At 42.8% G+C, this 12,398-nt stretch overlaps 1 pseudogene; it reads left to right on the top strand.

The window, feature by feature from the left end:
* Window positions 1-4,060: 4,060 nt before the first annotated feature.
* Window positions 4,061-12,398, top strand: part of LOC118494587 — a 10,372-nt pseudogene continuing 2,034 nt past the window's right edge.

Genomic DNA, 12,398 nt, shown 5'->3' with positions numbered 1-12,398 from the left:
AATGGACAATAATGTGGAAATGGTCCTAATATTTTTTCTATAACCTGTTGAATGTCACATACTTTGTCACTAACTGATGTTTTAAAGCATGAGTGTACATGGTGAGAAAACTGACAGCTGTCTGTCTGATGAGTACCACGAGTCGCTATACTGGCCTCTCAGGTGTGTAACCAGGTTGACCACTTACTGGCAGAAGATTCCTCCGAGCGGTCAATGGTCCTTCGCTGACAGGTAGTGTGTGTGGGCGTGGGTGTGTGTGTGTGTGTGTCTGGTGTGTCTGTGTCTACATGTGCAGAACTACGGGTTTGCCCTCACTGGTGAAGGGGAGATTGACTAGATGTATGCATGTCCCGCTCGCAGTTGACTGTTCGCACTCCTGGCACGTAAGTGGGATGTAGGAACCCTGATGCCTCCCACCTCTCACGTGTGACAGTCTGCCTGCATATCAGAAGATGACGCACACCACCTTCACCCTGGAGCTGCAGCATGCACTCACTGGCAATCGGTACGACGAAGACACAACTACTGATGTGAGCTCAAAGTTTCCTGATGCAGTTGTGCTGATCTGCCATTCGCCACAGAGAGTCAGAGCTCAGGGTCGAGACACTTTAGGTCCTGGATGGCATTTTTTGTAAACATTTATCCAGCCACACTTACACACTCGGTGTACTGTGTCTGGTCAGCTTTTGTTGAGCCTCTAGTACGAAGCAGAGTCAGATTTATAGATGACGTGAGGGACTTAGTCTTATTCCAACAGAACATTTACGGCCAGTAGAGGGTGACAAACGGTGTACTGTAGGTGCAGTTTTTCGGGCAGTTAGTGTACCTGTACTCTCTCATTACAGCTCCTGCTTTTGTCTTTAATTTGTACTGTTTTGATTAAAAAGCACTTCACCACCTCATGCTAGTCATAGTCAATATGTCCGTTTAAGCACCTGTCTATCACTGACCGAGACAGGTGCTTAACCAGACATATGCTGTACTGCTGTGATATGATCACACACAGCACGCTTCTGCTAGCACTCAGTGATACTATCAAACAGCGACATGGATCTGCAGCACTAGACAGGCACGTGTTGTGCTGACTAAAAAGTGTGCGTTGAATGTGCGTTCTCTTTAGCACCTCCCCATATTCATACTACTACGCCCATACTACTAGTTGGGCCCCGATTAGATTTTGCTTGGAGCTCTCTGTCTGTCTGACTCCCGTCAGTAAATTCGAGTTAGTATGCTTTATGGCCACAAAGTGAAAATGGATCTACTGTGTGCTGCCATTATGGCACTCCTTTTCTCTTCAGTGTCCATGAGTACGCGTCAGTACAGCTGGTCTGGCCAACAAGAAGACGCCATCGCATAGGTTCTTTACCCAGACGGACTCACACGCTGTACACCCAAGTGGACAGAGCAGCTGCATCCGCAGGCGACGGCCTCGATACTTTGTGGACTAGGAGAGCACGGACCTGCGGTTGGGAGTGAGGGTGGTAGGTGGGGTTACAGGGAATGAAAGAGTGAGAGAGAGAATTAGTAGAGAGCCCTATGGGCTTTAGGAATTATTGTGTGTAGTTTGATGTGTTTAGGTTGCTAAACGCATAATTTGTTTGTTCTTTACAACATCAAAAATAGTGAAAAATGCCATCACCAGTTTCCAATGTCCAGCCGACATCTCAGAGTGCGTGTCGCGTCAACCAGTATCTTTCATATATATCAATTTACAATTACAGTAGACAAATGAGCAACACATCCTCGACAGTTTTGATCAATACTCCAATATTTAGAAACAAAAAACAAAACTTTGCGTGGCTGTGTCGGCCTGAAACAGTGCTATAGAGCCGTACGTTGTGGACTAGACAAATACCACAATGCGCTGAAACTCATCTAAAAGCGTCTAGTAAGGCAGTGTAGCTGCAGAGTTGGGTGATAATCTCTGTAGGTTCATCACAACTAGCTACTCTTTTTGCATGTCACCTACTAATCTAGCACTCTAACCAGAGGATATAGGCTGACAAGGTGTTATATTTTTGTAGTTGTCAAATGCTCATGAAAAGACCAAAACCAACAATGTATTAGTTAGTCTCTCATGCTTTATGACTTCTCTAGCTCTGTCGGTGACTCTCATCCTAAAGACAGACTCGGTCTGCTGAAGACTGCATCTTAGCTAAAAGTGAAATAAAACATCACATAGTTAATGTCTGTTTACAGCTGGAGCATACATTTCTAGCCTTAAGATTTCTCTCTACAGAGAAATCCTCACACCAATTACTATTACCAGATATTAGGTCAGTCTGTATCATTATGCTCTAAATCATGGTTCTCACCCAGGGTTAAACCACCTAATGGTCACGACCGGCGTGTGAAGGTGTGATATCTGACTGCGGCGATATTTGGCGATGCAGCAACGTGTGGATGGACTGTATGTGAAGAGAGGTGGAGTTGCACGAGAAGCACTAGGGTAGCCTGTCCAGCTGATGAGGGGAGGTTTCTAAGTGCCTTCCACGGACACATGGCACAGAGAAAAGGACAGCGGATGTATCCTCGTTACACAGAGCGATTGTGGGAGAATGGACAAAGATGGATCAATCTATTTGCTCAGGCTCCGAATGAGTCATAGCTCTGTGGTATCTTTCAGAGCACACACACAGACACCGCGTACCTAGCACATACACATTAAACCTTTAGCAGAGGCTGATGACCTGAGTAACAGATCTGACGTCATCTCAGACTGCTTTTTTTTAAGGACACACGCCAAACGGCCTTACACTGAAAACAAACAGTGGAACAAAAAACTCACGTAAAAGGTAACCTGAGAGATTCAGCTCTCAAATAAACCCCATTCTGCAGCTTATTGCCCAGCCGCTACAACAATACAGTGTAGCTTCCTAACATTAAATAGTCTATTTGGAATGTTGATCCTGATTAGCCCCTAAAACCACATCTGAAACTATATTCCCAGAACACAAATATGTAATTGCAATCCCTATCTGTGTATAAAAGCGTGGTTGATATTCGGGCTACTTTAGTCACAGAGTGTAGTCTGCGAGTAGAACGGAGTTTGCAGTCTCTTTCGGGCCAGCACTCAAATGGTGCAAGCGCAACACAGAGCCACTCTGGAGATGACGGATAGAAGTTCACTAAAGACATCTGTGCTCGATGGCTTCCCTCTAGCTGGAGCGTAGTGTGGCGAAGGGCAGTGAGGCGTCCCAGAAGCAGCTAGTGCTGTGCACACAGAAGATGGCCCCCCTCCCAAAGGATACTGTGAGGCTGGCTAAACATGCGACGCTGGCTCCTCCAGCCTCCACCTCCATTGTCCCACTGTATAGGGTCGCGTGTGTCTAGAGGAGCTGCACCAAAATCGTAGACCAGAGTGACCAGATATGGACAGATGATGGGGCAGACGCACGTTTATGACCCCACACCCAACACGCCCCATTGGCGTCCCACCCTCCTGCCCCATCGGGCTGTCACCCGACACACAGCACTGCGTTAGTATATAATAGACATTACAAATACATAATCTTTCTTTCTTATCAACAGTCTACATATTTCTCTCATCCATTCAGTCACTTCTTTCACCCCCTCACTCATCACTCTCTACGTGTAGTACAGTAATTCCCCGGTTTTGCAGTTGGAGCTATAGGAAGTGTGTTTGAGAAGCCAGCAGACCGTCACTCAGACTTCTCCCGCCTGGCCCGGGTCCTCACGGGCAATGCTATTGCTCTTATCCTGGGAGGAGGAGGGCCAGGTAACGCCAACCTGCTGTCTGTCTAATAATAAAAATAATAATTACTGCATCTAGCACATGAACTTTTAAATATAACATTTGAATTCTGACGCCTCTTCTGGGAATGGATTTTATAGTTGCCAGAGCCTCAGACCATAATTTCAAGCTTTTTGGGGTAATCCTTCTGGTGTTTTTGGGGTAAATAGTTAATTTCTTTCTGTCTTGCCATGTTATTTCTCCACCCTCCTGTTCAGGGGTGGTTCACAGGTGGGGGTAATGCGAGCTCTCTGCGAGGCCGGCATCCCAGTGGACCTCATGGTGGCACCTCTATTGTTCCTGATGGGGGCACTATATGCCGAGGACCGTAGCCACAGCCGCATGAGGATGAGGGCCAAGAATGGGCAATGGTGAGAGTCAATGCAACAATGACACTAGTCTGTAATAAACCAAATGGGAAATATGAGAGCCGGTGATATTTAATATGTAGGCATTTAAAATGTCATCCATAACCCCAAAATATTAACGGAAGATCATTAAAACGTACTCAACGAAAAGAGAAAACAGTTCAGAACATAGTCCCATGAGCCATTGCAGTGCTTCGGCGCAGAGCACAACGGCGTCCTGTCGACCGTTAACAGTATCATGCACACAAACTACGCTAAAGTTAAAGAATACAAATGCCCGTGTCTTCCATGTATTCCCTGTATTAGCCTATGCTTGTGTCGCTATGACCACTTCTCCACCTTTTGCATTCATTTACATTTTGTGAATGTGCCTCTGAGGCACTGTGGCTGCTCTTTGTGTTGTCTGTTACTTGATTGTTATGGCAATCAAAGGCAGTGTCGGGAAAATGGGGTTGGTTGCATCGGGGAGTGGACTAAAAAAATGACAAATTTATATTAGTAATTCAACATGTTTTCATCTTAATTTTAAATTAATTTAAACTAAGTGCAGTGCCTTCTTGGTCAGAAGTTGAAACCTGTTTTTTTAAGATGACCATATTATCCAGCGATCTCTAAACATCTGTCGGATCAAAACATAAGGTTGTCAGGGCAACGTTACGGAACATATCCTAGTTAGCGGCAATGAGCGCTCCTCATAGGAAACAACCACACAGACAGCGCAGAACGGTTTTACCACAGATCATGTGTAGGCAGCTTAATAGGCTATACTAATCTACCTCCCACATTAGCCTACCCGAACCTCCACCTCACCCGCTGCCTATGGACGGAGGAGGAGAATGACAATTCTCGCCGGACGGATTTAAACCAGTGACGTTCTACCAGTGAGTCTTAGGCCCACAGGACACCCCTTCCACAGTTGTTTTAACCTTTTGAATTAACTTACAGTGCAGTTCTGATGTATCATGACCTTGATCAAACATCTTCAGAATGTTACACATCTGCCGACTGCAGAGCATGGAGAGACAGCCTAATATGTCTAGAATTAGATCAATAATTATGACAAACAAGTTGTTTAAGTGGGGATCATTTAGTAGACATTATTCTATTTGTGGAAGAGAAGCTGATTTCAACAGCTCCTCTTCAACTTGCGCACTGTGGCGAGAGGAATATTTTCAACCAGTAGTAATTTCTGTTGTGAGTCTGTCCTTGTGTAGGGGACTCTTTCTAACAGCATTTTTAATTTTATTTTAATGCAGTTTAGACCTCTATTCTACTTTTATATAACTAACCAAGCTGTGCCGATTAACCACCAAAAGTAACAGGTTGGTGTTGCACACACAGCCCTGGATGGTTTGCATATTAAGCTCAAGAACAGAACCTTTGTAGTTTTAATATGGAAGTGATCTATGTCTTTAATCATGTGACCATCCATGATGGCTGATTTAAGACACCCAAGTCTACAGGCTGAACATGTGGTATGATTCGTCTTCCCCCAATGTATCCAGACCCTCCCCCTCTGGCTCTGTCTTTGCTTCTGAACCTTCCCTCTAGAAGCAGCTGGCTGGGTTGCTGCTCCTTGGTATCAGATTAAAAGAATACTGTTGTTTGTCCTTTGCAAAATCAGGACAGTTTTCTCTGTTGAAATGTTGATGCCTTTTTATCAGGAGTGAATTTACCTTTTTTAAGATTTTTCTAATTACTACGAAAAGCATGTGAACACACCGGGAGGAAGGAAAAACAATAAAGGGACCTTCATATACAGCACTGACAAAAACAATGAATGAAAATCCATCAGATTTTCTTTTACGTCAAATTAAAACTTTTCATTTTCAGGGATTAATTCTGCTTCGTACTGGAAAAAAAACAGATATTGCAATTGTGTAGCTAAAAGAAGCCATTTGACCTTAATTTCCCTCGCAGGAAATGACATCGGTGTTTAAGAAGGTTTTGGATTTGACGTACCCAATCACCTCCATGTTCTCCGGTGCTTCCTTCAACTCCAGCCTCAGCAATGTCTTCAAGAGCAAACAGATTGAGGTGAATTAAGAACCCAAATATTACAATGAATTAGTTTCAGCTGATAAAGACGGTGGTGGCGCAGGATGAGCAAATGCATCATGTGAACTTATTATGTTTATCTTTTTGATCTAACCTTTTGTGTATGCAGGACCTTCGGATCCCGTATTTCAATATTACAACTGACATCACTGCCTCTGCCATGAGAGTACACACTGATGGTAGGCACAGTGTTCTGTTTCTTTTTGTTATTAAAAGAACCCTTGTTACTGTTTGCTTAAGGTGTCAGTTCATCTAAATGACAAAAAAGAGTTTTCATACCTAAAGTGGTATGTTGCAATGCTATTTCTGTTTTATCTGCCTTCTGCCACACTGTCCTCATTGTGAACTGACCCTCTGATTAGTCTTACTGATGAGTCTATTTTCAGTCAGTTCAGGTTAGTTGCTTTCAATTAAATACATAGTGCTTAATAAGCACAAAAACTTGAGTTACCTGTGTGCCGGTTCAGGTTCTCTGTGGCGGTATGTTCGAGCCAGCATGTCTTTGTCTGGGTATCTGCCTCCTCTCTGCGACCCCAAGATGGACACCTGCTGATGGATGGAGGCTACATCAACAACTTGCCAGGTGTGTACACTTTCAGTCTTTCAGTTTTAATAATTTATACCTGCCTAGGCATTCTTTCTCTCAGTGCCTTGATCATGTCAATTTTTACTATTCTAACACCCATGTATGATTGATTATTTCTTTTTTTTCCCTTCTGTCCCACCTTTTGTTTTCATTTCTTCCTCTTCTCTCAGCTGATGTGGCGCGCTCCATGGGGGCTAAAGTGGTGATAGCTATTGACGTGGGCAGCCGAGATGAAACCAACCTCACTAATTACGGCGACTCGCTCTCAGGCTGGTGGCTGCTATGGAAACGCCTCAACCCCCTAGCTGAGAAAGTAAAGGTAATGGATTGATTAAAAATAAAGACACAGCAGACTGTGCGAGGATACGTTTTTAAAAGTAAATGAGTTCTATGAATAACAATGAGGACATTTTTTAGAGGTGTTTTTCAGTGATGCCTATGTTCATTTCTACACTTGCTACACTTATGGTCTTAGGTGTTAAACATGGCAGAGATTCAGACTCGGCTGGCCTACGTGTGCTGCGTTAGGCAGCTGGAGTCCGTGAAGAGCAGTGACTACTGCGAGTATATCAGACCTCCAATCGACAGATACGGAACACTGGAGTTGGCAAGTTTGATGAGATTGCTGTAAGTTTAAGCAACAAATATCTGACAAATTCCCACAAGGCATTGTGGGGTATCTTTTTAATAATTTTGTCCATCAGTAGAGAAAATAATATTGACATGTGAGCGTTTGTGTAATGTAGGAGGTGGGATACCAGCACGGAAAGACTGTGTTTGACGTGTGGATTCGCAGTGGAGTGGTGGAGAAAATGTTGAAAGACCGACACCAGGAGGAGTTCTTCAACACCCAAAGCAAGAACAATGTAAGGATGGAGGGAGGGAAAAACATATGGGATTTCTGTAGAATATATGACAACAGAACCATTAAGGACAGTTCCATGTAAAGCAACAACAGAGTCTAGGCCTAATTTTGATTTGTGGTTTAAGGTATAACTATAGATTCTCATCACAACTCAGGGAAGTAGCTGACAGGGGACATTTCTAATTTAAAATATCTTGCATTCATGGTTTAATCAAAGCTATTTAAAAAACATGTAACAAGCAGAGTTGCAATGAAATACTATGTCTTAATCACTTTTTGTTTTGATCCTCTGAGTTTTGCAATCAAACTGATTAGCTCACAAACACATTATCTCAGTAATTGCTCTTGCATTAGTCCCCATCTGTGCAAAAACAAAGCAAAATTCACATCTTCTTGAGTTTGGTCGGTATGGCAATCTCATTTGCAGGCCAGTATGTTTAATCGAACACATGGGTAATGGTTAAATTTTCTTTAATTTTTTTGTAAATCGTTTCTACATTATGTCCTCATTGTCAGCTGCATTTCATTAACAGCCCCATGTTTGCATCAGTCTGCTCTAAAAGTACAGAGAAACAGATTTACCGTATACCAAATTTGTCCCCCAGCAATGGTTAAGAAAGACAAAGGACAAACTAAACAAGGAAGGACATTGAATGCTCAAGAAAGAATGAGATATTTACCCCCAATCTGATCAACATGAGTGTGAAGATAAAAATAGCTGGGTTGATATTGAAAGGAGTTCTGACAATAGCCCCAAAGCAACGAACTAACAAATGAACCTGAATGATTGTGGAGTTAAGGATGGAGCTGCAGCCATTGTTGTAGATTTGAAACATAAATAAATCCAATTTTCATACTTAAAAATAGTTATCCCGCGTAGGCAGTTAATGAGTGCCTTTTCTATTTTCAGGTGCTACTGTAGGATGCAACTCTCAGGGGAAATAATGCATCTCTTACCGTGATGGATTTTACATTGTGTGTTCTGTAATGTTGCACAAAATGCTGAACAAAACAAGTGGCAACAAAAAAGTGGTTAAGATCCAGAATAGGCAGCTAGTGATTGATTCAATCACAGTCAGTCAGTGATCATTAAATTGTTAAATGTGAGGCAATAGCCTCATTTGGCCCTAACCCAAAACTATGTCTGCACAATAAAATAACATTAAGGTTAGTAAATCCAGTTTAGAAAATCGATCGAAATGAGCTTTCAAATATCGACCTCAAAAGGAGGATCGGGGATTTTTACCATTTGGCCTTAGTGTGGTACATTACCAAAACAATAAGGCGGTTATAATACCATATAGCCTACTTTTTTCAAGAAGAATTTGAAAATGTGAATGACAGTTATCAGGTCATAAAACCAATTATCTGTTATCTTACAAATCAAGACTCCATAGTCTGACAATGACATAGTTGTCAGTGCTAAAAAAAAACAAATTGAAAATTTAATTTAATTGTGACCTTAAAATCGAAAATTGAATCGTTCATCCATCCATCCATCTTCTTCCGCTTATCCGGTAACGGGTCGCGGGGGTAGCAGCTCCAGCAGGGGACCCCAAACTTCCCTTTCCCGAGCCACATTAACCAGCTCCGACTGGGGGATCCCGAGGCGTTCCCAGGCCAGGTTGGAGATATAATCCCTCCACCTAGTCCTGGGTCATCCCCGAGGCCTCCTCCCAGCTGGACGTGCCTGGAACACCTCCCTAGGGAGGCGCCCAGGGGGCATCCTTACCAGATGCCCGAAACCACCTCAACTGGCTCCTTCGACGCGAAGGAGCAGCGGCTCTACTCCGAGCTCCTCACGGATGACTGAGCTTCTCACCCTATCTCTAAGGGAGACGCCAGCCACCCTCCTGAGGAAACCCATTTCGGCCGCTTGTACCCTGGATCTCGTTCTTTCGGTCATGACCCAGCCTTCATGACCATAGGTGAGGGTAGGAATGAAAACTGACCGGTAGATTGAGAGCTTTGCCTTCTGGCTCAGCTCTCTTTTCGTCACAACGGTGCGATAAATTGAGTGTAATACCGCACCCGCTGCGCCGATTCTCCGACCAATCTCCCGCTCCATTGTCCCCTCACTTGCGAACAATACCCCAAGGTACTTGAACTCCTTCACTTGTAGTAAAGACTCATTCCCTACCTGGAGAAGGCACTCCATTGGTTTCCTGCTGAGAACCATGGCCTCAGATTTAGAGGTGCTGATCCTCATCCCAGCCGCTTCACACTCAGCTGCGAACCGATCCAGTGAGTGCTGAAGGTCACAGGCCGACGATGCCATCAGGACCACATCATCTGCAAAAAGCAGCGATGAGATCCCCAGCTCACCAAACTGCAACCCCTCTCCACCCCGACTACGCCTCGATATCCTGTCCATAAATACTACAAACAGGATTGGTGACAAAGCGCAGCCCTGGCGGAGGCCAACTCTCACCTGAAACGAGTCCGACTTACTGCCGAGAACCCGGACGCAGCTCTCGCTTTGGTCGTACAGAGATTGGATGGCCCTGAGAAGGGACCCCCTCACCCCATACTCCCGCAGCACCTCCCACAGTATCTACCGGGGGACCCGGTCATAGGCCTTCTCCAGATCCACAAAGCACATGTAGACCGGTTGGGCATACTCCCAGGCTCCCTCCAGGATCCTTGCGAGAGTAAAGATCTGGTCCATTGTTCCACGACCAGGACGGAATCCGCATTGTTCCTCTTCAACCTGAGGTTCGACTATCGACCGAACCCTCCTTTCCAGCAAAATGAATCGTTGATTTGGAGAATTGTGATACCCCTAGTTATTTTTGACATCGTGTTTTACATGGTGGAGGGGCTGTCAATCTGGAAATGTGTGGACTTCTCCACATCCTCTTTTGGTGTCTTAATCAGCTAAAGGAAAGCAAAAAGGAAGTCGCAATACAGCAGTTTAACAGTGTGGTATATGTGCACAATGTTGCCTAAATGGAGACATAAAGACAAAATCCAAATCGGCTCCCTTCTTCTTAGTGAAACTGCTGGCTGCTATTAAATGTTTTCATTAACAGTGTATAGTACGTAGGTACTGTAAGGAGGAATACGTTAAAGTATTCTAACAGACAAGGTGTTGATGCCTGGCAGTTTGCGTAGTTAAAGCACCCAGTACATGACATTTATGAGAGTGTGTTTCTTTCAGGTGGTGACGTGTCCCAACGCTTCCTTTACTGACCTGGCAGAAATTGTGTCCCGTATCGAGCCTGTCAAACCTGCTCTGGCTGATGGTAAGAGTATTGACAGACACTCACTTTCACCACACCCATGCTTATGCACAACACAATGTCTACGAGAAGACATGCTATTACTGTTTCTCCCCCATGTTTGTCTTCCCGTGCTTGCTTTTTTTGTTTTTGGATGGGTTTTCTTTTTCCTGTCATACTCTATTTGCAAATGAATCTGTTTAACATCAAGGACGAAATGGGTTATGTGTTAGTAAACTGTGCACACACAGGTTACAGGGTGCCTGCGGGGTCTTAAAAAGGATTCAAAGTTGATTCATCAATTTAGCGACAATTATGTATGTATTACATTTTGTAGTTTGTTTTCAGAATGTATATTTGTCCAAAGATGTTGTTTACTAAAGTTTGCGTGGATGTTTTGCGTAGTTGCATAAATTTAATCATTGCATAGGCACATAGTCGAATTCTGTGTAGTTTATTTATGGGATCTACTTTACTGTGATTTTCTATATGACATTTTTTGTGACCTTTTTATGGCATGCTATACTAAGATCTTTTATAAATTATGACATACTATACTATGACTTCTTATAAAATTTTATGACATACTATACTAAGACTTTTTTATATTTTTATGACATACTATGACTTTTTGATGGCAAACTATACTATGACTTTTTAATACAAATTCTATGACATACTATGACTTTTTATTGCATACTATACCATGACTTTTTGTGAAAAGTTTATGATCTACTATACTGACTTTTATGACATACTATACTATGACTTTTTATGCAATTTTTGTGACATACTATACTATGATTTTTTATGACATACTATACTATGACGCTTTATGACATACTATGACATTTCTTATGTATTCTTATTTGTTACGATATACTATGATTTTTTTGTATTAAAAATAATCTAATTGAAATTTTTAATTGTCAAACAACCTAAAAAAAGGTTTTACTACAAGGTTACATCTCTCACCTTATGTTTCAAGTCCTGCTTATCATTTCACTTGCAGCCATCTCTGCTTAAACTGTGTGTACGCCTGGTCTGAAGTGTGCGTGAAGTGCACACATTCTCACTACACATTCTTCCTTTAAAAATTACCAGTTTATGTGTGGGAAATGGCGTATGCATGGTTTTTGTGTGTAGGCATCGTTTAGTCGCTGGTCTGTATGCCATAATGGGTTTTTGTTAAGAGGGAACTCCTGTGACATCATACTCCTTAAGATCACAAAGTTTAAAGTTTATTGGTCAAATAGTCAAGTCAAATGTATTATATAGCCCAATATCACAAATTTGCCTTAAGGGACTTTTACAATATGTACAGCATACACCCTCTGTCCTTGACCCCTGACCCTTGCTACAGATAAGAAAAAGCTCCCTAAACAAAACCCTTTTAATGGAGGAAAAAACAGATGAAACTGAGGAAGGATCCCTCTCCCGGGAGATGAATAGATGTCGTGTGTACAGAATAGACCAACTAAAAATTACAATATAGACAATCCATATGACAAGATTATACATATGTGAACATATATGAATAGATTTC

The sequence above is a fragment of the Sander lucioperca genome, unplaced genomic scaffold, assembly GCF_008315115.2.
Source record: "Sander lucioperca isolate FBNREF2018 unplaced genomic scaffold, SLUC_FBN_1.2 Unpl_73, whole genome shotgun sequence".
In the NCBI taxonomy this organism is placed as follows: Eukaryota; Metazoa; Chordata; class Actinopteri; order Perciformes; family Percidae; genus Sander; species Sander lucioperca.
The sequence above is the reverse complement of the archived record's forward strand: the minus strand, read 5'-3'. Positions and strand labels throughout refer to the sequence as shown.